This window comes from Pangasianodon hypophthalmus, chromosome 14 (assembly GCF_027358585.1).
Source record: "Pangasianodon hypophthalmus isolate fPanHyp1 chromosome 14, fPanHyp1.pri, whole genome shotgun sequence".
NCBI lineage: Eukaryota > Metazoa > Chordata > Actinopteri > Siluriformes > Pangasiidae > Pangasianodon > Pangasianodon hypophthalmus.
This window is the reverse complement of record NC_069723.1, coordinates 9,286,882-9,312,732: the sequence shown is the minus strand read 5'-3', so window position 1 is coordinate 9,312,732 and position 25,851 is coordinate 9,286,882. Positions and strand designations below refer to the sequence as shown.

The window sequence follows — 25,851 nt, the reverse complement described above, 5'->3', positions numbered from 1 at the left end:
AAATCTAATTTCCAGACATAATTTCACTATGGCCAACAGGACATAGTACTTTATTTTATACTTTATTTCTATATCTGGATTAAACTGATTTAGTTACCTTGTTTAACCTTAAATAGTAATCCTTCCCCAGTGAATGCAGTGACAAGTGAGGAATGAAACAGAAAAGTGGTTTAATTTCATTTAAATGTGATAAACTTACTGTTGAGGTAATTTATTTCATATAGAGTTTCCACTGCTCGTCACTTCAGAGACTCTTGTACATTGAATCATTGTTATCTGTTTGTGCTTATGTAAAATGGGAAAAACAATAAATGGCAAGTGTCAAGCTGCTAGATCGACATGCCACATATTCAATACAGGAAGTGCTTCCTGAGACATGTCACTTCATTATCACAGCAGGAATATGACAGAAAACATATAGTTCCTCAAATCAATCCACTCAAACATAATTGTTGCCAAATGACTGTGTGCTCTGTGTACAGTGGGCTTGCACAATGGAATTAATTTGCCAAAAGGTAGAAATATACCTTCTGCTAGGCTTTAACTTGAAACTGTAGGTTTGTAGTTGGAGACTAGACACAGTTATCTGATAACATGTCGACAGACAAATAAAAATATGACTATGTCTCATTTAGTCTATAAATAGAGGCCTGGCAAAATGTTTGTTCTTTTTTAAATGAAAATATTCTAAGAGGTGTTATGGCTATGCTGAAATTGGCTCACGTCACATGACTGGTTGCAACTGTGTCACGTTTTGGTTAATAAGCATGAGTATTTAGTCACATCTTGCACCTCACGCATTGTCTAGTTTTGTCTACGTTGTTGTTAAGTGGTATGATATGCTCTCTAGTCCATGTATGTCTTTCTGCCTCAAGATCCTAGTTCATGTTTTTGTGTGTCTGAGTTTATGTTTTCTGGTTTGTTCAGGAGTCATTAAAATACAAATCTGCACTTTCATCCGCCTCCTCTACACAACCCTGACAGAACGCTAGACCTCAAATGGATGCAGCAGATATGCTTTGGTGCATGTGGGCCCAGGGTGAGCAAATCCGGGAGAACCAGAGGCAGCTTGACCGGATTGAGGCCCTTCTGGACCAACTCATGGCTGGGCCTGATGTCATGGGCCTCTTTGTGGGATTTTTTGGGGAGGGGGCTCCCGACCTGGCTGGAGCCTTCTACCACCCTCCCTGCCCCACTTCGGATGTCTCTCTGCCTCCTTGCTCCACTGAGGATGTCACTCTTCCTCCTTGCTCCACTGAGGATATCTCCCTACTCCTCTGCCCCACAGAAGATGCCATTACAGCTCACAGCCTCACCATGGGCATCACTCCATCCCCTGGTTCTGCCTCGGACGTCACTATGGCCAATTTCACTTCGGACATCACTTCGCCTTCCTACTCCTCTGAGGACGTCACTCTGCCTCCTTGCTCTGCTGAGGACTTCACTCTGCCCCCTTGCTCCACTGAGGATGTCACTCTGCCTTCCTGTCAGCTGAGGACATCGCTCCGAATCCTTGCTCCGCTGAGGACATCATTCTGCCTCCTTGCTCAGCTGAGAATGTCGCTCTGCCTTCCTGCTCGGCTAAGGACGTCACTCTGAATCCTTACTCTGCTGAGGATGTCGCTCCTTCTCCCTGCTTTGCAGTGTACGTTGTTCCGCCCCTCTTTCTATGCAGAGGTCATCGCTCCACCCCTCTTGTTTTGTGGAGAACGTCCCTCCCCCCATGGCTCTGCAGAGGATGTCGCTCCCCCCTCTGTCTTCATGGAGGATGTTACTCCTCCCTCTGGCTCCTCCTGGAACATTGCTCGCCCCGCTGGCTTCACAGTGGACATCGCTCCACGCATGCTCAACCCTGGACGTCGCACCAGCTCTTACCTATGCATAGGACCCCCTCTTGAACTTATTTCACACTTGAAGAGCCACGTGTAAATGGTATGGCTACTCTGAAATCGGAGCATGAACTACACTTCCCATCAGCCACTACACCTCACCAGATCACATGACCCTTTGCACCTGTGTCACATTTTGATTAATGAGCATGAGTATTTAGTCACATCTTGCATCTCACGCATTGTCTAGCTTTTGTCTTAAAAGAGTACTTTCCTTACTTCTTACTTCGCCCATATAGACTACAGGGACAATGACTGTGAAAATGATGCATTAAAAACTGCAATCGCCTATTTTCTTCCATGTTTTATTTTGTACTTATCATGCTTATAGCCACAAGGTTGCCCTTATTCGTTTGATTATTTAGCATGCATTATTATAGTTGATCAGTATATTAACAACAACCAATATATGTCTTTGTTTGGTATGTGTGAGTTCGTTGAATAACTTTCTGGAAGATGAGAGCAAGGAAAATTTAGGTAGAATGTCATTATACGCATGTGTTGATATTTGGAACCAAAGTCTGATCCACATTTCATGAAAAAATGTGAAACCACATGACTGTGGAGACAATGGACTGATTAACATCATAGGCTGAGAATATGGCCTACACCCTGCCCTGAGACAATGTTTGACTGGAGGAAACATTTTGGGATTGGACTAGCCAGAAAGAGTTAAAACCCTACGACACCAAGGAGTCCAGGAGGAGTCACAGAGTCAAGTCAAGAAGAGTTGAACGGAGTCGAGAGGAGTCGAGTCATCCATTAGTCAGCCGTACATGAGTTACCAAGAGCTTCAGAAGTTTTCGCCCCTCGACCTCACAAGGAGATCACGCTCACTCTGTGATTCCGCATCAAGACTGGTTTCTGCAAAGCCTCTGACTCCAGCCTTTGCACCACCTTGAACCACCTGCCTGCAACCCGTCTATGAGATTCCGCCGGGTACACTCTTACACCATTCATCATCCTGATTGGTCTCCCAATCAAAAGCTGACCAGACCCCTGGTGAATCCATATCGCTGGGTAAGCGCTCCAGACAATGGCGCAAAGAGGGAATCCCTGTCCAAAGAGACAACGTAAACGCAAGTACAGTACCTCCAGATTCTCACTGAACTGGTGCATTTATTACAAAGTTTTAAAGCCTTCTAAACTAAATGAAGGTTAAATTGATAAGTTGATGGTTCATTTAAGTCATGGTCTGAGAAATAGCACACAGTGCTAGAAACTTGGGATTTCATTCATTCCCTGTTCAAAACCTTTCTTCTTTGACTTGTGTGTGTGTGCTTGTATGTGTTTATGTGTGAGATTAGTTTCTGTGTCTTAGAATAGTCTAATACAGTTTCTTTGGATTTTAAAAGTGTCTTGTGTCTATATGTTTATAATTTACTGCCTTAAACTGCCGAACTGTGCTCTTAATATAGTGTTTTCAGTATATTTAGGATATTATGGCTGGTGGCCACAGAGGTAATATCCCATGCACAATTAATAAATACACTAATTTCACCTTATCGCTGGACGAATAGTTGATCAGCTATTAAAATATTAAGTTTGCAAAATTTCCCCCTCTGAGATGATCTGAGGTGTTCCAACAGAATATGTTTCCCCTACATATTCTGGTGGAATATGCGGGTAGCTTAATATCGATAGATAATTTCCTACATATTTTGGTGGAGAATGTGAACAGTTTAACCTAAATAGCTAATTTCCTACACCATTAAATGGTATGTTATGTTCTCTAGTCCATGTATGTCTTTCTGCCTCAAGATCCCAGTTCATGTTTTTGTGTATCTGAGTTTATGTTTTCTGGTTTATTTGTGTTTCATTAAAATTCAAATCTGCACTTGCATCTGCCTCCTCTACACAACCCTGACAAGGGGGACGCTGGAAAGTTTTTCGAGAGAGGGTCCTTGCTTCTGTCAAAGCACACCACATAGTCTTTTAAAACTTCAAGTTTGGAACAATTGGCAGTCACAGGAGAAACGTTTGACTCGGTCATAGTTCGTTGAAATTTGCTGAAATCTGACTGGATTACAGTTTGTTGGCACAGATTGCTCAAATACTGACTCGCCACATAATGTTTTAATTCTTTTCTAACTGTATTGCAGTTACTTCAGCTTTGGGTGGATATATAGAGTTCGAAAGTCTATTTGAATATACACACACACATGTTCACATTGGGATGCTCTTGAAGGTGTGTTAGGCAAGATTAGGTCTCTAATAGTTAAGTATGCAGGTTCAACAGTGGAATATTTTTTTTTTTAACTCCTTGAGTTTATATGAAGGGGGTTGATGTAGTGAAGTGATACACTGTATGGCCAAATATTTGTGGTCAACTGACCATCACACCCATATGTGGGTCTTCCCCAAACTTATGCCACAAAGTTGGAAGCACACAATTGTCTAGAATGCTGTAGCTTTACAACTTCCCTTCACTGGAACTAAGAGGCCCAAACCTGTTCCAGCAGGACAATGCCGCTGTGCACAAAACACCCACTGAACACCTTTGGGACGAACTGGAATGCCGACTGCGCCCCAGGTGTCCTCACATTGAATGGGTGTAAATTTACATTTTTACATTTACGGCCTTATCCAGAGCGACCTACATTTATCTCATTTATACAACTGAGCAGTTGAGGGTTAATGGCCTTTCTCAAGGGCCCAGCAGTGGCACCTTGGCATTGGAAAGAATTGAACTCACCACTTTCTGAGCAGAAGCCCAACGTTTTAGAATTTAGTGGAAATCCTTCCCAGAAGAGTGGAGGTTATTATAACTGCAAAGGGGGACTAAATCTGTTGAAATCTGTTGATGTTGAAAAGGAATATATGAGTGTGATGGTCAGGTGTCCACAAACTTTCGGCCATACAGTGTATTTTCAACCGACTTAGGTCAAATTAGTTGTGGGGGTCTCAGCTTGCTGTAACTTAAGTATGAAAAAGCAGGTTGAAAATACCACTGCACCACCAGATTTTGAGTGTCACACCCCTTTTCGTGTTGCTCAACCCATGTCGTTTTAGACTATGTAAATACATAGACATATAGACATAGTCAATATATATATATATATATATATATATATATATATATATATATATATATATATATATATATATATATGTATGTATATATATATAAGGACAGAATGGGGACATTGATAAGGCTTTTACTTCATATTTTCAAAAGCTGCCAATGAAAAAGAAACCTAAATAGTGCATGGATCAAACACAATTTTTCAAATAAATGAAGGAAAACTAAAAAAGTGCCCTGAGGGAAATACAGATAAGTACAAGGGATAAAAAAAAATTAAAATCCACAAAGACTAGAAAGACTGCTGGGTCGTTCTTCCTCCTGAATAAACATGAAAAAACATCTATTGACCCTTTTCAAAAGCAGCCTGTGGAGGATACAATCTTTATACATTAAAGCGAACCCGCTTTACTGCTTTGGGGAAGATGTCATGTTTTTCAGAAGCAGCAAATTAGTGGTCCCAGCATCACCTCACCTCTTATCACCTGAAATGTCACAATGATTAAACACATGCTGGAATTGTGAAAATAAAAAGAAAAAAGGTGGAAAATTAATATTTTCAACTTACTGCTGACTACTTTGAGGCTTTTCTAAACCTGCGGCAGCAGAAATTGAAAAATGTGAGAAAAGGCTTTAGAGAGCTTTTGAGATGACTACTAAATAAAAATGTTTTTGCTGAGTCAAAATGAAGCACTGCCTCATCCTGGCAGTAGTGGAGCCAAAAGTCTTTTCAGAAAACCTCTAGAAAGACATCAATTGAAGATCCATTAGCATATGATTGAGTATAACAGGTACATTATTTTAAAAAAATGTTACATTTGAGCTTTTTAGTTTTTTAGCTAGCTAGCTAATTCAGTGCTAAGCCATTGCCACATTTTGAGCTAGCTACCTAGCTTGCTAACTTTGGCTATTTTAGTTCCCAAAAAGGTAGAAAATGAGTGTATGATGTAGTTAATATTTCTCAGATAGTTATTAATTTGCCATCAAGCATATAATACATATAAATATATCTAATTTTAGAGTAACAGTGAAATCTGCACTGATCAAATGTTTGTGCTTAGCATTGCTCGTATGATTACCACACAACATGCAAGATATCATATGGAAAGCTATTTTTTTAGGGTTTTTTCCCCACTTTTCTCTCGTTAGTTTGGTCATGGCCAATTCCCACTCATCAGGCAGCTCTCCCCTATCATGTGACACTCCTTCAAGGCACGTGAAGCCAGACGACCTCATCTTTTCAACTGCTGGTCTTGCAACTCAGAGGAAAGTGCTCTCTGCCCACTCTGCATGCATGAGCTCACAGACACTCTTCTAGTGTTAGTGTTTTTAGTGCTGTGATTGAAAAGGGAGAGAGAGTATGCCACCCCTCCCTCCCTGAGAGCACAGCCAATTTTGCTCCCGGCCACGGATGGCTGGATGATAGGGTGAACATTTGGCTACTCGGGAGCCCATGGATAGCTATGTTGAGCAAAGAAGTTCTGATATTTATTAACAGAAGAAGTGATCTTTTTTATATAGATTATTAGAACAAGTGCACAGCTATTCTTTATTCCAGGTTGAAATGCACAGCTATTCTTTATTCCAGGTTGAAATATCTCAGATGTTAACAGCAACAAGTTCCTTTTAGCCCCCACAGAGAGCTTTTAGCATCCTATTATCTAACCTGAACTTGCTATTAATCACCAAAAATAAATGCATGCACACTAATGGCATCAGGCAGTCTTGAGAAAGCTAAATGGTGTAAGACAGATGAAGTAGGGAAAATAGCAGGGTTATATAAAGGCCATGGAGTCAAACATTGAGCATTATTATACACCACTTCCCAACATCATTATACTTGATAAATCAGCATTTCAGCAACAGAACATTCTAATGTTTTCCAAAATCCAGCTTACTCAAATGGTATGTTAAACTATTCCTTTCCAATTCCCAGAGGGCAAAATATACAGGGAGAGAATTTGCATGCCATTTTTCAGTACTGAAAGAACAAAGGTTTCCATATAACAACAATTCTAAAACCCTAAGTGTGTATTTATGATATGCTTTGCTTTAGTGAACTCCTAACTAAACTCCGAGCTAATGCAGGGATTAACATGGAAGTCTTCACCAGTTCATGACTAGGATTTATGATCCCCAAAGAAAAGCTGATCTTCCCTCTTCTGTAGAATTCTGCATTAAATCAGTTAATCAATAGCAATGTTAACATGGAATCAATAGTAATGTTAACCTGAGAGACAAAAGAGACCTAATGAGGTTTTAACATGGTGTCTCAAGTTGTTTAGCATACTCCCATTATAGAAGTATAGTAAACTGATGCAGTTGGTCACATGAGAGGAGTAAAAATCCTTCAGAAGCCTTTCCCTATGGCAAGGAACATGTATAACCTTACACAAATTGTGCTGCAGACCAACACCCATAAATGACTGCCCAAAATTTTACACAGAAGATGCTTTTCATTTGCTGAAAAATTTGGTGAACTTGAACATGTAAATATTAAAAACAGACCAGGTATATTTTTAATATTTACATGTTCAAGTTCATGTAAATATTAAAAACAGACCACGTATATTCACATTTTCTGTGTGCTCTCCATGTATAATCCATGTGTATTATTTTAGATTGAATGACTGAATGAATATTTTGGACAGACTGAAACTTTTGCTGGTTCAAACACTGACCCACTGAATGCAAATGGAGCAAATCTTGGAGCAAATCACCAACACAAACAATGACTCACTGAACAAGACCGGAGAAAATCTCAGCCATGACTGTAAAGATTCACTGACTCAAGGAGCGGAGACAAAGCTGAATACACACTATTCACGGGTGTCAGGTGAACATATAATGTAAACCAAGGTCAAATCTGAATGAAAGAATGAATGGAGTCGGTTATGGATCTCTATGGACAACAGGATTCCTAAAACACTTGAGGCTCAGATGCTTCATTGTGCACGTTGAAAATCTCAGAAATATTTTTCACTCTATATGAGGTTTGTATGTTCGTGCATAGCATTCCTGGCAATTTTTTTATTCATTCATTCACTCAGTAAGCAGCTGCTTACTTTATTATGGTTAGGATTGCAATGGACTCAGAGCCTAAACCAGGAACACTGGGTGCAAGGCTGGAATACACCCTAAATTGGAAGCCACCATGCAGAGACATCCACACACTCGTTTACACCTAGGGGAAATTTAAAGTAGCTGTACTACCATCATGTCTTTTTCAGAGGTGGAAGGACAACCCAAATGGAACTCAAATGGAACCCCACTTGGACATGAGGAGAACATGTAAAACTCCACACAGACATTACTGAAAATTTTCACTGACTCAAGTGAATCGCTTTAAATTATGGCCATTGCACTTAATGGTGTTTAATGGTAGTCTATTGCTATCCCCACTGTGGTGCTTCACCAAGAGTGAGGCTTTTTTTTTTGAGGAAAACTAAGCAGTTTCGCCAGTTATTTGAGTGGGAAAATAGGTCTGGTCTCTAAAGCCTACTTTATTCTTGTGAAGATATAAAAGTGGGAAGTGGATTTCTCTCAGCATAAGAAGAGAGTTCCATTGGTACCTGTTTATAAAGTCTCCATATATCACCCCTTCTACACCGAAAGGTCAGTGCTTCTAATACAATGCAGTCAATTTGCTTGAGCTCAGGTTCAATATGCCCTTGGAAATATGGCTGAAGCCCTTACATTGAACATTGTTCCAAAGTCCATAAATAAACTTGCCTTATAACTGTACATAATTTTTTTGACTATTTTACAATTTTCAGTTCAGTTCTTTGCTGGGTTATATAGTAAATGTTTTACTTAACCTTTCTTTTTGCCTTTTATTTATGTTACTTAGCACCATTAAAAATGAGGGCTTGCCTTCAGTGTGTTTCCAGAGGATCCAATTAAATCGAGTAAATGAGTGTCAATGACACTATCTGTATCTTTAGATTCTTAATGCTCCTAATATTCATATCTATATTTGGATTTACACCCAAGTGGGTGAGGCTTAAAGTCATTTTTTTCCCAAACCCTACCAATATGCGCCTGGAAACACTGGGAAAAGCACAGAGGTAGAAAAAAAGGACCTCCTAATTGTATCTGTACTTGTATCTGTGTAGAACACATTCTGAATATGTATTCATACTTGTTTACACCCTAGCATGTTTCTCAGTTCAAATTCACATAAATTGTCCTAACTTCAAATTATGAGTGAGTAAATGAGTGAATTGGTGAGCAAGAGAGGCATACCATGTATGGCAGCTTGTGCACAGGCTCTCTATTGCTTTACCATTACCAGCAGTTCTGACAGAGTGGCTATGAGCAAAACCAGGCTTCAGAGAGAAACAAATGACTAATCAATAGCCATCTCCCCAAGCAGAGATACATGGCTACAGCTCTTCTTCCCCTCTCCTTCCAACTCTCCTGCACTTTGCCACATGTCACAGCTTAGATTTAAGCCTGACTAGACTCCAAGAAGGGCTTTTATTTACACAGCAGCTAACTATAACAATGTGTCTTACACGTTTTCCCAAGTCCCACTAGATTCTCACACTTACTGATCAATGATCACAATAAAAGCTCTCTGCTTGACTCCCATGATGCTTTGGTGGGTCTACATTTATATATTTCTCACTCTCATAACTACATAAATACTTTATGCTGAACAGTGCATAATAAGTTGAGACTGTACGGATTTAGACATTTCGACATTAATAAATTAGCAATTGTAATCATTGGCAAATAGCTGTTTATTTCATAATGCATTCCTGTTTTCTAGGAAAATCAGAGTGTGCTTGATCCCAAAACACAACATTGTAAACTTCTCAGTTTCTCAATAACACTTAGACTTGTCAGAAAAGCTGACTTTAAAAAACAAAAAACTGACCAGTGGTTGACTAGGATGGTGCTGCTTTTAATGATCCCAGAACAGATAATGAAGACAGTTCACTTTTCCATTATCTCTATTATCAGACAACAGACCATAATGCTCAGAACCATTAAAAGCTTCCACTGCACCATGAACAAAGTGAGTGGACAAAATACACCATTCGCCAGCTAACAGTAGATACTGGTAGATTGAATTGGGCATGCTCTACTTCAACTCTGTGTGTGTAATGAGAGAAGCTGCCATAACTGCTTTAAGTGCTGTTTACAAGTCATCTTTTTTTGCCGTAATATCTATGAATACACATACAGATTGCGTACATACAGTTCCAATATCTGGACAAACAAGATGGGAAAAGTATACACAGCTGAGCAGACTGAGCAAATTACATGTGACTGTAAACATGTGTAGTTTGTCCATGATAACAGGCCTATATAGTAGATTCAATTCACAATTCAATTCACAATTCAATTTAATACTGCAGTTAGTGCTTTTGGTGATGGTGAGAGCTTCAGACATTGGTCAGAATGAGCAGAGTGTGGGAAGCTGCAGTGTGTAGAGGAGACTGCATGCATTTCCAGCATTTGCTGGCTTTCACTCCCTCTCTGAGGCCCAATGACTGACCTAACAGACCACCAGCCCATGCGCCTAATGCTGCAATTATGCACCGTGCTCACTGGCCCTGGGGCTGTTCGCTTAGTCTGAGCAAAAATCAGGAATGTAAAAGCAACTTTTCTTCAGCCAGAACATTCTCATGATGCACTCACTAATATCTGGTGGCAGATAGACGCAGCTACTTATGCCATGCCCCTTACTCCCTTGGCTCTCTCACGTGGACACTTTGCTACAGGCTTTTTTTTTATTTTTAACCACAACATTTTCCAAAGAAGATACAGCTATTAGTCATGAAATTATATAGCTGTTCCTCTGGAGATTTGAAAGAAAGTCAGTATGACTATGCTTACATCTTTTTACATGCTATGCTTACATGACTATGCTTACACGTTGACCATCTGCCATGTTTTTAGGTATGAACTTATGTTGCTTTGTGTGTAATTGGTATTGTGTTATACTTGATGTGTATGTCTAAGAATGATATGATTTTACAGAGCTAGTGTCAGGGTTTGTTTGGGTTAGATATAAATGTATACAATGAAAACAGACAGACAATCCAAAAACCCTAGACAAAACACAGGCACAGGTCAGGCAATTAACAGAGATAAATGTTTGTTGTTAGACAAATCAATATATATATATATATATATATATATATATATATATATATATATATATATATATATATATATATATACATAGAGCTCAAACTAGGAAAAAGACTAAGTGAATGGTCCTGTTATTTATAATGAGTGAATGTCTGGTGAATGTAAATGTGTACGTGAATCATGTGATGACATTTGAAGTCAAAATTGCTGGATGTCGTAGCGGATTCTGGGAAATGGAGTTTGTGGCAGAAGAAGATGGTGACATAACAACAACAATAATATCGTTCTACTTCTACTACGACTACAACTACTAATAATAACAAGCCAGTGTACTATGGACATCATTTTTCACCATAGATCAAAAAACTAATTGTCCCTAGCTTTATTATGGACATAAAATGAGAAAACTATATATTTCTGTGTTTTCCCCAGAGCAGGGGGTCAACATAAACAACATTAACAACATGCTGCATCAACAAAATATCCCTACCTGCTGAGTAAAATTGGATTCAGACTACAGGCTGTCAGAATCATTTATTGCAATTGGGCCCTATTGTTTATGGGTCTTGTATGTTATCCATCATGCATTTTTATGACTGCACTGTTGCTTGTGAGGGGTTGTTACAACACACTCTTTTATTTTTAGCCATAAACGCTTGATTACTTGAAGTCACAAGATTATAAGATGCACAGGTCTTGTGGCTTATAAACTGGCATTGATTTTGGAGCATTCATGTGTATTCAAGGTACACTTGAATGGATGTTAGATGTTGCTGGAACAATCTGGCAACACAACTTGTCCTCAGTGCTGCTGTAATCTTTGTTAACAATAGCAATGGCCGTTTTGTCCAAAGGTGGATATTCTTCTCCTGATTTCAGTGCCAGCAATCAAAAATGTATATCTGAAAACTCTTCTGCTACTTAAGAAAAATGTTGTGCCACCAGTAATGTACCCTAATGCTGAAAGGAGAAGATAAGCTTGCAAGTCTTTTGGAAAAATATTTGGTAGCCACCCACCAAGAACTCCATGCCATGCACCTGCTAGTACAGTAAACAGTAGGATGTAAAGACAGAAGCATTGAGCAGGATAATGTTTTGTTGTGGGAAATGGTGATGGAACAGCCATCCCTATGATAATGTTGTGTTGCACCCTTGATATGCACAGTATGTGAAAGAGAGGCAGAGTCAGTAATCATGCACAGAGATATCGCTGTGGCTGAATTCTGGCAAACAGACAAAATGTAGGGGAAAAAAATCAAGTTTTGACCAAAATTAAGCTTTTCTATTAATAATATATTTTGCTAACCTTTCCATCTTTCTAACCTTGCCTTGGTTGTAAAACCTGTCAGTCTGAAACCTTGGTAACTAATTGTGCTTTTCTCATGTGATAAAGGTCACACTTTGATCAGGTTTTCGCATAGTGACATGCCAAAGCGAAATGGACATAAGTCTAATCAATTCCGTTTGGGATCATATACAGATGCTGCTGCATTGTCACATCATCAAAACAAAGAAGAGTACTCTATACAGATGACAATAATTAAAATATCTAAACATCCTAATTAAAAGACATTAATAAAAATAAACAAGAAAACTGACTGAATTAATCAGCAATTTAACAGAAATCAGCGGAGTGCAGAGACGAGAGTGAGACTCATGTTTAACTTTGTGGCGTGACTTCGGGTGATGAGACAGAGACTGATGTGGCTAATTATCAAAGTGATAACTCATTTCCTATTGTAAACATATAATTCTTTAAAATTTGGCAGTAGTGTTGTTCTTCCATGAGTAGGTTAGGTTGTAAAGGTAGAAGTTAGTGGGGCATCTTTCAGTGCAATTGCAAATCTTTAAATGCAATGTTCTCCTTTTCACTTCTGTCGGTAAGCAGAGTTTAAAATGCTAGACCTTTATTTGTGATTGAGAAATATGCAAATAAGACACCAAAATCAGTTTTCAGAAGAACTGCATATAATAGAAATTGTCAAAATTTGAACACGTGAAGGATTTTCTCAGGCCACCACATATATTTGGAGATGCATTACTGCAGTACTGTGTGTTAGTTGTCCAATTAGAAAGTGAGTTTTTAGACACAGATTTACTTCGCTGAATTATTTGTTAAACAACAGACTTTGTCTCCCTGCAGGAAGCCTAAGGCTCTCACAATGTTGCACTCCAGCACCAAATAAATCATTATGGTACCAAATTCTAACCCATGTAATTCTGCAGTTTTATTTTAGTTTTTTACCTGATGTTTGAAACTAACTTTTTTCTAAAACCATGCAGGAGCCATTCCATGTGATAAGATATGAATATTTAAGATTACACTGGGTTGCAGGGTTAGCAGTCCTAACTTTTTCTCACAACTTCATTTATACAGATTATGGTTTTGAAACTCATTCCTCAAAAGCTTGTGATGAAGTGTAAAAAGCACTGCAATCTTCAATGTGTTAAACGACAGCAATGTATACATTTTAATGAACAGTGGAATGGCTTCAACACTGCCTCAGATGACAGCTAAGAAAGAAAAGTGTGCAAAGGGGTTTTAATTACCTCACAAGCTCCATACTAATTCATTAAGACCATTCACTTAACGTCTGGTGCTTTGATTGTTATAAATGAGAGATCTAGGTTTAGATCAATAAGAGTAACCTTTAGATTATTTATGAACAATAAAACAAGATAGTTTCAGTAATAGCCTATGATTTGGCACGTTCTTATAAGCAACTGTATATTTTAGGTAAAGGGTGCATCTGAGTAAATTGTAATGCCATTACGTCCAGCTATAAACTGCAGTAAGTAACGCAGCAAAACATATATTTTTATTTATTGCTTGAGGAGTGAACGATTCTAAGGCAGGGCACCATCGCTGGGCTTTAACTGACAGTTATGGACATACATGAGGGTTTGGTCAGTTTTTACCCTCATGGACAATGTTATTTCGGCTAATTTAATACTGCTTATTCAATAGACATTCATATTTTGTATTGCGAGTACAGTGCTTAGAGTATTGGTGTTCATGTATGAAGTAAAATATTAGTCTTAGTCTTAGCATTAGAAGATGATGTAACTGAGATGATGAAATCTTACACACCAACTTTGGCGTTTACACCATTAATTTACAATCCACTCTATAATATACCATTTCTAGTAATAGGAATTGCTTGGGAGCAGAATCACAGTTCAATCCTGAGCTTAGGTTACTGTTTGTGTAGAGTTTCTCATGTTCTTCCCTTATCTCCAATTTCCTCTTACTTCCCAAAAACATGCCCAGAGATGGATTGGCTGTGTGCGCATGGTGCTCTGCAATGGACTTGCATCCCATCTTTGTCCCTGACATCTGTGAACAGGATAAAATGCTTACTTACTAAAGATGAATGAATAAGATGAATGGGAGCAGAATCACAGAGATGCTTCATAAGCTTGTAATGGATAAAAGGAATCATGTCATGGTTTACGTGGTTAATGAACAAACCCTTCTGCCAGCCTGACAGAATAGTATATGAATCCTAGCCACTGGCCTAGGCCAAGATGCTATAAAATAACAATAACTGTAAAGGATGCTCTTAAATGAGTTTTCCAGCATAAACCTATTTTATTTTTATTTATTTTTCAGGGAAATTTGATACAATTCTACAAAGTGTCCCAAAAGTCTCCATACATAGGGGAAATTAACACTTTTTAGCAAAATGTAACTTTATTTACAAAACATCCTCTACATGATTGCCATTTCTTAGTAAACACACATGAAGTAATTTCTCCCACTCATGATGAACTCGTATTATCCGGTGTTATGTATGTAATTGCACGTCCATCGCAACCTTGCAACAGTCTCCCGATCCAGCCATGAGAATGATTTCAATACATTCTTCTTTTGTCAAAGGCATTCTTACAGTCTATCCGAAAAAATACATATAACATATACTAAGTATGAAAAAATTTGGAAGACATTTTGTTAAAAAGTGTTACCTTCCCCTATGTATGGAAACTTCTGAGACACCTTGTATCAATGGGTGCCAAAAATTTGAGTTAATTGTAGACAGAACTCATAGCATATTTCTTGCCTTAACCATAATGGTCATGGAACATTTTTTTTTTCAATTTTATTGGCATAATAAAAATTTGCAGAAGCATACACGGGTATGAAATATACTACAAAGTAGATTCCAAAGGTACTGTTTTTTTTATTTCCTTGTAAAAGATGTAGTTTTGGAGATATTAAGACATAAATTAGCCATTAACACTGCAGAAAAAGTACCCCTCTAAACTCTGTTGAAATGTTGAAACATGTCTGGTCCTGGAGTAATGCATGCTTTGCATTCTGATGATAAAGACAGGCAGCAAAGTTATAACACTGCAATTAAATATTTGCCAATTGCCAAACTGAGCCAGATAGCAAGACAAAACGTTCTACCAAATAGCTGTCACAAGGCAGGTTTAGTCATTCAAAATGTACTTCTCCAATGAGGCGGTTTTCCCAGAATTCAAACTGGCCAATCTTGCTCTAGAGACCACAGCAAAAGTCGAGTAGGCATGTTTACCATAGAACCGTTGGTGGTTACAATTTTGTTTTTTTTTAATTTTAGACAGGGTGTCACTTTATCTTAGTTCTAAAGCAGAAAAATTGAACTAAGGTATGGAGGAATGTGCGTGATGTGGTCTCCTTCAGCATGCTCCTTCTTACTCCAGGGAGTGTGAGCAACAGCATGATGAATGACACACCCGCTGTGTCACAAATTTTCCTCTGCTGCTGAGTTGGACTTTATGTAGCTTTAAGCTTCTTGGCCCAGCTCTGGTTCCACCTGTTTGTTAATGGTTGTGGTAGTGTATGTGTGTATATATATATATATATATATATATATATATATATATATATATATATATATATATATATATATATATATATTATTGCTGGGGCCTCAATGGATTGAACTTGTTTGTCCCAGAGATACTCAATCGGACAGAGAGCTGGGGAATTTGAAGGACAACACCTTGGACTCTTTTTCAGGTTCCTCAAACCATTCCTGAAAATTTTTTGTAGTGTGCCAGGGCTCACTGACCTTGTCGCCAGTTCACCGATTGTCCTTCCTTGGACCATTTTTGGTAGGTTCTAACCACTGCATACTGGGAACACCCCAAAAGACCTGCCGTTTTGGGGATGCTCTGACCCAGTCGTCTAGCTATAATTTGGCCCTTCTTAAAGTCGCTCAGATCCTTACGCTTTCCCAATTTTCCTGCTTCCAGCACATCAGCTTCAAGAACTGACTGTTCACTTGCTGCCTAATATATCCCACCCCTAGACAGGTGACATTGATATAACGTTGAGATAATCAATGTTATTCACTTTACCTGCACTAATGTTATGGCTGATCAGTGTATATATATCCATCTATCCATTCTCTGTACCGCTTATCATACACAGGGTAACATGGAGCCTATCCCAGGGGACACATGGTGGGGGGACACCCTGGACTGGGTGCCAACCCATCGACCAAAGGCCAATCAGCCTACAGCACATGTCTTTGGACTGGGGGAGGAAACCAGACTACCTGGAGGAAACCCCAAAGCACTGGGAGAACATGCAAACTCTGCGCACAGAGGGAGGAGGTGGTAATCGAGCCCCCAACCCCAGAGGTGCAAGGCAACAGTGCAACCACTAAGCCACCGTGTGTCTATAAATATATACACACTTTTGTCTCAGATGTTTGTGTTATGTCTTCTGTATTAGTGTGCCATCAGAAAAAAAGACCAAATATTAGGTTTACATATAAATAAATGTTATAGAAAAATGTTTGAATGGCATTCAAGAAAGTAACATTTTAAGTAATAGACCACTTTTTAGATAAAAACATAATGAAGGCCTTCTTGTATAGGAGCAAGATACAGAAGCAAGTGCAACAGCTCAAGTGTCCATGAGACCAGTGACAGGTTCTCCATGAAACGTGGAAAAATGTGCCAACTAAATTCCTTATAAAACTACACAAGTGTACCTTACAGAACTGATGCAGGTTTAAATGAAGAGTGTCCTTTATTAGGCCAACCTATTTACCCCCTGCCCATATAAACACCTCTTTGATTATTTTTAGGGGCGTCAAAATCTTTTAATAAAACAGACTGCATACAAACTGAATGCAACATTAAAGAAACAGCTTTCTTGAAGACTTTACATATTAAAGACTATTTAACGTGTTGAGCGGCTATATAGAAACCAGCAAGTAGAGCAGAACAGATCCAGACTAATCATGCTGTCATGTTCCTGTTTTGTTGAATTGAAAGCACTGAATGTGAGTCAGGGTTCATGTCCGGTGCATGCCAATTATACAAAGTTTAAAAAAAGTCTCTCCTCCAGCTGTGAGCATAAAGACCTATAATTCTGGAACTAAATTTCTCTCTCTCTGCAGCAGCAGCTCTATTTTTGATCAAAGAACAGATAGGTAAGGTCAGTAACACAAATATTTCCCACAGAGAGACCAGCCTGAGAGCAGTTACCATAAAGTGCAGGGTGCACAAGAAAGGGCCAGAGAGGTCCTGGTCCTCAAGTGTATGTTTTAGAAGAAAAATAGAGGATAGAGGGCCAGAGATGTTCCAAAACAGGCCACTCATTAAGTATAACGTTTGTATAGTTCGCAGTGGCCTTGCTCATTTCCGCAGCTTCTCAGAAGACCTAAATATTACATGGCTATTCATAAAGCCACTTGAATATTATGTAGAAAAACAAAAACATCAATTAATCAATATCTGCTTTGATATCTATTTCAGTTAATAAAACAATTATTTCACTTAATTGTAGTTTATGATTTCATTTTATCAATTTATAATATAATAGCTATAGTATGTAGGGTTTTTTAAATGATCTTCCTTCGTTTCTGTGAGTCTCCCTGGCAATCATGTTAAAATAAATCACACTCTTTGGTGTCAGCCAGATTTTTTTGAGAGTTTTGAATGGTTACACCCACAGAGATACATTATTATATCCTACTTTAGGCGTTAAAGAAGTCCAACTAAACCGTGACAGGCAAGAGCCAACAGCCAATCAAGGGAGAGAGAGCGTGAGAGGAGGAAGAATACGGAAGTGATTCAGAGGTCACATTTTTTTTCCCTTTCTGAACAGATAAGGCATTAAATTGTTCTCGAATTGGGTGGATAGCTAGTGAATTTATACGCAGTTGATTCATCCTTATTTTGTCATTTGTATAGCTATTCAGTTATGAAGTTCTTTTATCTAGAGAAGTCATGATTAAATATTTAATAGCCAGCTAGTGGCTATTTTAAGACAAACTCTTGTTGAAGGCAAGAGGGTTTGCTCTTTCACCTAGTACTCAGTAGCCGTGGCATTATCATACTCACACTCACTTTCAACAATTACTTTATCCTTCTCAGGGTAATGGCGGATCCAGAGCCCACCTCAGGAACACTGGCCGTGAGGTGGGAATACACCCTAGATGAGATGCCAGTCCATCGCACGCCGCCATACACACACACGTTCATACACTCATTCACACCTACTTGTATTTTTCTGGGAAGTGGGACAAAATCCACAGAATATGCACAAAAACTCCAAGCAAACAGTAAGCCGAGCTCAAACCTAGGAACCTGGAGGTGTGATGCGGCAACACACGCAATCATTCTCCCAATGCTGCCATGCTACTTTTGAATATTGAGAAAATGTCAATAAAGGCAGCTGATAATTAACCACAGAGTTGCGATACTTGGGCCACATCCCAAATTTCCTACTATTATCATTACTAATTAGGCTAATTACATCTGCTCAGCTCACTTGTAAGTCGATCTGGATAAAACTGTCTGCCAAAAAAGAGAAAATGTAAAATTATATGTAAATATAAATCTCTGTAAGATTCCCCAGGACAGCAGATCGGCCGCCAAATCTACACACAGCACTCTGCTGGCCTACTGGACCATGCTTTTTTTATTTGATAAGCAGGTGCACAAGTGGATTTGCACAGGAGCAGGAAGGTAATGATCCAGCGCTATAGGTAATTGGGTGGGGGGAGTTGGGGTTAGCTCTGTATCCAGCCACTAATCTCTAAGGACAGCTTCATCCATGGCAGCCTCCTATATTACTCAAAGCTGAAGAAAGCCCACTGAACTATTGCCTATATTACAGACTGCTTTCACTGGCCCTCATTGGATGTAGAGGAAAATAGGTGTCTCTGTCCCCCTGCTGCTGAAGCAGTTCCCCTCTTGCCATGGCCCCTTATGTTCTTTAAGGGTCTTGATAATGACCTGGTGAGGTGGCTGCTACATTTGGCCCAATGCCATAAATACATGTTGGGTATTCTCCTGTTGCCCTCCTTCCTGTTCACTCTGCAAGAAGTGCCCAGGTGTCTGCAGATTTCTCTCCATTTGAACTTCTCTCCATCTGGAGAGTGTGGGACTGCCTGGAGTTCGCAAAGATGTTCTTACATAATCCCCACACCAATTTGCACTTTCCTGATGACCTTGCAAGGCCATTGTCACAATAACGGAGAAGCTTGGCCAAGCATTGCTGGATTGAGATGCTAACATCATCAGCTAAAAAAGCTCAAGGATCAGTTCCAACTCAGCTTTACCACTGATATAAGTAAATATATCATCATATTTCCAACCTTCAAAGGAGTCATTGTCTGGCAGCAGTTCTTCGAGAGGCCTAACTTGCAGATAGCGTTCTACTTTATTCCAAATGTGTTATATTGGGGCAGAAGTCAGGGGTCTCACACCAAACCCTGGCTTTATTAACGGGGTGCGGCATTGCCAAGCTGAAACAGAAAAGGGCTTACCCCAAACTGCTGCAACAAAATCAGAAACATGATTCCGCATTATGTCACTGTGTCATGAATTAGAAGACATGTCTATATAGATTTGTGTATGTAGTGTAATACAGTGACCACTGATGCAGTTGCAAGAAGTTTTGGAACGCTCTGGAATTTCCTGGATTTCATGAATTTATGCATTAATTACTCCTAAAATGTGATCTGACCTTCACCCAAGGTCAAGTCATAATAATAGACAAACACATATTAAACTAACAACACACAAACAGCTGTACTTTTTATGTCAGTACTGAAGATACTGATTAAAAATTCACAACCCCGGCTGGGAAAATTATCTCAACCCTTTAATTTAATAGCTGGTAAAACCTATTAAATTAAATTAACATTCATCAAACATTTCCAGTAGCTGCAGATAAGACTTGCACAACAGTGAGGAGAAATTTTAGAACATTACTCCCTACAACAAAAGTTATTTCAGTTCAGTATTCACTTCAAATCAATATTTCTAGGATTTCCTGCATGAACAGACATCTTCAGGTCATCCCATAGTATCTCAAATGTTTAATTTTGGTTACAGAGGTTATGGTTAGGGTTAGATTTAGGTAGGCATAATAATTATATTAGTGGAAGACAAACCTGTGTGAATGTGTTTGTGTCCTGTTGACTTTTCTAGGTGTGAAATGATTTATGAAAAGACTCATTATAGCATATATCAACATCATTATTCTCAGCTGTGCTGCAAATGCAGGTCCTGCCAGGAGCACTTTGTTATCTAACTGCTTCACTCGTGGGGTGCAACCTCTGATATTTAATAAGGTTTCTATAAATAATTTGAACAAATTCCCTTTATTACAAATGACGCATTACCATACAAATATGCATAGACATGAATCAGAGCACACAAAGGTACACACATGAGCAATTAAAAATTCCCCAGCTTGCCTGTATGGTATTCCTCTGATTTAAATACTGTTACAACTGTTTAGATAAAATGAAGATCTAAAAGGTTGACAAAGTGTTGCATTTATGAGTATCATTAAAGATCATATCCAGTTGCTTCTGATGGCTTGTGTCACCCCACAACCAGTGCCAGGCAAAAAAGAAACATCATAAAAGCCTCATATTATGTTAAACCATACACTTCTGACCCTCAATAAGATCAAAAGCAGATACAACTTTTCATCTTTCAATAAATTAAATTGCTTTAAAGGGCTGTACTGTAATGCGTATAGCCAGATCATGAAGAATATTTATACTGGTGTGCGAGTCAAAGAGCAATGATTTTAATAATAGAGTTTCTCACTTTATTTCTAGATAGAACAGCAGTGCAATGCATCCAGTGTGTAGGTGGACGCATGTGATTATATAATTAAAAGAGCAAAAACTTAGCATATTTCAATGTACATATGTCACAAATCATCTACCCACTTAATTCACTTAGTGCTTAACAATAATATCTCAACAATGAAGCACAGTATTCTAATGTAAACTAGCCAATAAGCTTCACTAAACATAGCATGAGACTTAGCAGTAGTTCAGAGTAATTGTTTAATACTACCACAAAATAAATCACATTTGCTGTACCAAATGGGAAATTATAAACATGATGTATGTATACCTTAACAATTACCTTAAAATAAATCTAAAAAAAATTCTAGTCCAAAATGCAGTTTGGCTCTTCACTGGGACTAAAGGTTTCATAAATACTGATCATTGCATTGAAAGAATATTTCTTGCTCTAATTTTGGGAGCTTTCCAAGTTCCCAAAGCTTTCTAAATTTTATACTGCAAGGAAGAAGATTTAAAACTAGATATTATATAAATTTCTTTAATCAGCAACAACGTTTGCCACCTCAATATTGCCCTCATTGTGATTAAAAACACACAGTATAGAAATGGAATTGGCGGTTGAAGACATTTTTCCGTGCTCAATTATTTTTCATGCTAAACAAGCAGCATTCTTCTGAACAGGGCCAATCTGTTTCTTGTCAATTTTTTTTTATTAGCCTCAGCAAAAATATTAAATAAAGAAAGTCAATAATTTAAATGAAACAGTGCTTAGAGAAGCTCAAAAATTCTTAACAGTTCATTTGAACAAAAGTGAACAAAAATCTGATTAACTTGATTCACATTTATTAACTAGTCTCCAAACAGAGTTATAAGTAAGACAGAACACTATCTAAGCAGATATCCAAGCAATAAATGGATAAGGGCCTCAAGGACCCAAGTGTCCATCCTGTTTTTTGAATTCAAAAGCCTCCAGGTAATAATACAAAATATTAAGCTTTAATGGAAAAAATCCACCCTGAATGACCTGCATATTGATAAAATTATAAAAAATTGTGATCTTCAGCGGTGTCCAAAATTTAATTAGCAATGAAATTCTAAACTTTTTTTTTTAGTTTGAACCTCTTTCATTGAAACGTCGGAATATTAAAGGTTTCCTACATTACCCAAAATTCTGTTCGCCCACCTGCTGATAATGGTGGCTGTAGGATTTAGTCCTTGCGTCATCTCTACGTTAAAAGAGTGATGAAGCAGACCTTTAGTCTGTCCAGCTTTCTCACCTGCTCATCTGTACATTCTGCTCAAAAACATTTAATGTTTCAGACTTTCATGCTAAAACCGCCTTTAATGCCATTGTGCTTCTTATCACTAACTAGCAAAGCCAAGTCTCTGCTGTAAATCATCGCAGTCAAGTTGTACAGCTTTGAGTGCCACATTGGATTTCTCATTAATATGATATTGAACTTTGCTGGAAAATGGTGCATGATGAAAGAAGCTCTTGCTCTTTTGTTTTTAGCAGCTCACAAAGAAACCTGACTTTTTTTCCCCCTCCTATTAAACACCATTGGAACAGTGCTAACAAAGTCCCACCTGTGATGTCAGTATTGCACACAACCACTAACATCTCACACCAGAACACCAGAATCACTTCTCAAACATTGCAATATAAAAATTCAGTGTGCTTCAGTATAGACTGTTCCTTTAAGCTACCTATATTCCCCAAGAAAGCAGGAAGCATGTTAATATGAACCATTAACCACTTGATTAATCTTGAATTAAATAATTATATCATTGTGTCAACACTAATATAAAGTAATTTAGCTTCAACTTAAAAATATGTTATAAGGAAATAGATGTGTGAATGACATGCATATTTTACTAATTGCCTAATTTATATTGCACGTGTGAGTGGCAGTGAGTCGTGTTATTTACAGTCTGAAAACATACTGACCATGGGTATAATATTAACATTGCAACACAAGTTTACCCTGTAACCTGAAATCTGTTTGAGTTATCTGAACGAGTTTTTGAACATATTTTTTTTTTGTTCCCTAAGCCCCTTTGCTGTTGTGCAAGTGTATCATACTTTATCTACTGCAAACACAGTATCTGTGACTTTGCACCTCTGTTCCTGCAGAATCTGAAAATGCCAAATCTCCCTGCTGGAATCAAAGCTGTTACAACACACATGCAAAAATAAAATTGAAAAGAAAATGTGAATATAAATGTCTCCTTGAAAAATAAATGAATATGCTTTAAATTAAGGTTCCCTTAACTAACATTAGTATTAGCATGAAAAGTGTTACATATTGAATTCATAAACTTTAAGTAATGTTAACAAAGTGATAAAGTAAGCAAACACATATGAATTGGCATTTGTACTGTCAACTCCATACACCTGCACTAATAATGTTTATTCAGTCCAAAAATAATTCAACATAAGTTAGCAAAAAATAAATAAATAAATAAATAAATAAATACAGCATGTTCTTAAATCTTGATAATTAATTGGTGTCTAGTCTCCAGGTATAAATATCAGAACTAGTTTTTCAGCTTCACTTCTGAATTGACAACCGCAAGCATGTTAATTAAGCTGTTGGTTCATATCTGGCGTTGTGGGCTACATTTTACTTATGGATTGTACAAACTTTGGTTTATGAACGTGTTGATTATTTGCCTTATTTTGTTTATTCTTTAAAAACGTATGTTCATGTTAAATAATACATTAAATAACGTCAGTTATGTGAGGAAACTTATTGTAAAGTGTGTTCTAAAAAAATTCAAACATGATATAGGTGAGGTAGCAATGGTTAACATTCTCATTATTTCATGTAAGTAGAAAAAAACTGTGTGGAACATGTGCGCGCACACACACACACACACACACACAAAGAAGTGAAATAGCAAATGAATACAGTGAAGTCTTAACAGTATAAATAATAATAAGTATATAAAATAAGTAGAATGAGAACAGACTAGAACTGTAAATCATCTGTAAATGATTTTAAAATTAACCTAGTGCTATCTAACGTCTGTCTAAATCTCCCACAGGTGTTCAACTGTACTAAGATCTCGGCAAAAGCCACAGCATATGATTTTTATAATATTTTCATGAATTTCTGTACAGTGTTTGCAATCTAAATATCCTCTTTGTTTTATATGTAATAGCGTGTAATAATAGGATTATGATAAATATCAATTTTCTTTTGGATACCCTTCTGCCTGTACCTCTCTGTCCAGGTACAGAGGATGGAGAGAGTTGCACCTTTTTAAAATATTAGCAATGATAGATGGGGCTATTAATATCCATCAACAGAGCTGCTGGATATCAGCTTAGCTGTTGGAAATGTTGGTGAATTGCACTGTACACTATTGAAAACATAAATCTGCTTCTGCCTTGGTCAGCTCAGTCTCTCTCTCTCTCGATTAATCGCTGCAATGCTTCATCTGTATATTCTTGTTGGAGCTGGTTTGGCTCTGGGGAATTTTATAAAAAATAAACCTCCTTCATATCCTGGTGTTGTTTCATACAGTACGTATGCTCAGTGTAAATTAACAAAACATGTAGATAACTTCCTGTCCTGCACAGGAAGGAATACTACTGTCATAGTATTTTCCCTACTCCCAATACACCTGATTCAAATAATTAGCTAATTAACAGCCCTAACTGAGTTGAAATGGAGTGTCTTAGAGCAGGGAAAACACTCAAATGTGCAGGACAGGGGCACTCCAGGCCCAGGGCAGAAAAAAAACTGTGGTCTATAGAAATAACAAGTGGTCAGAGGCTGAATATACTTTGGACTCCCGGTCACTGTTATCACTGCTGGTATTAATTATTTTATCTGGGTATGTTTCTCTAGAATGGTGCATCTTTTATCAATAGTCTGAATGGTTTTATATGTTTCTTAATGTGAATTATAAAAGTTTTATATGTTTCTTTAGTGAATTTTGCTTTCTTTATTAGAGCCTAAAAGAGACAATATTAGAATAAATAATTCTTAATTCCTAAAACAGCTGCCACAATTTAATAATTCACTTCCTGCTAAGAGAACTATTAGGCTTAACATAATGACTAATAAAATTTCAGTTCTAATGTCTGTCTTTGTATGTATGAAATATATTGTCTACATCCTGTTTTTGAGTAATGGTAAGTTCAGATGGCTGATATATAGGTCAAAGGCTTGGAGTGACAATGTCTCATCCTACTGAGGGACGCTCATTAAACTGACAGCGTCACAGAGGGGCACAGTGCGAGAGGATCCATCATTTTCAATTGACATATTCTGTCTAGGCTGTGTGTGGACTACATGACATGGAGACACATTTGAAGGCCATTAATGCATAGGAAAATAGGTTTAACGCAGCACATACTGTATATAAAGATGACAAGTCACACTCAAGAGGTCCAAAGTGTTTAAAGAAAAATATTCACAATTTTTTTTCTCCATTTGTTGTGGATGACAAAGTAGAAATATATAAAAATAATAAAATAAATAAAAAAGAAAGAAAAAAAAATAATGCATGCATTGAATTTTTCCAAAATGAGACTTGATTTTTCTTGATTTACTTGATTTTCCACTTAATACAAGACAGCTTTTGGGTCTCAAAAGTCAAATGTTCATGACAAGAAAAATAAATTACAAATATAACCCAGCACAAACACTCCGGCCTCAATAAAGCAAATATCTAGAGAATTTATCTGCAGTTTCTTACTTTGCTGTTTAGCCATGTATTTCAGAACTGCTAAAGGGATAGAGACAACCAAACATGGCAAAAATGC

At 37.8% G+C, this 25,851-nt stretch overlaps 1 protein-coding gene across 2 annotated transcripts in view; it reads right to left on the bottom strand.

Annotated features, from left to right (window-relative positions):
* The window catches only part of grik4 (glutamate receptor, ionotropic, kainate 4), a 352,304-nt gene that overhangs the window by 175,252 nt on the left and 151,201 nt on the right, over positions 1–25,851 (bottom strand). The gene's annotated exons all lie outside the window — the stretch shown is intronic.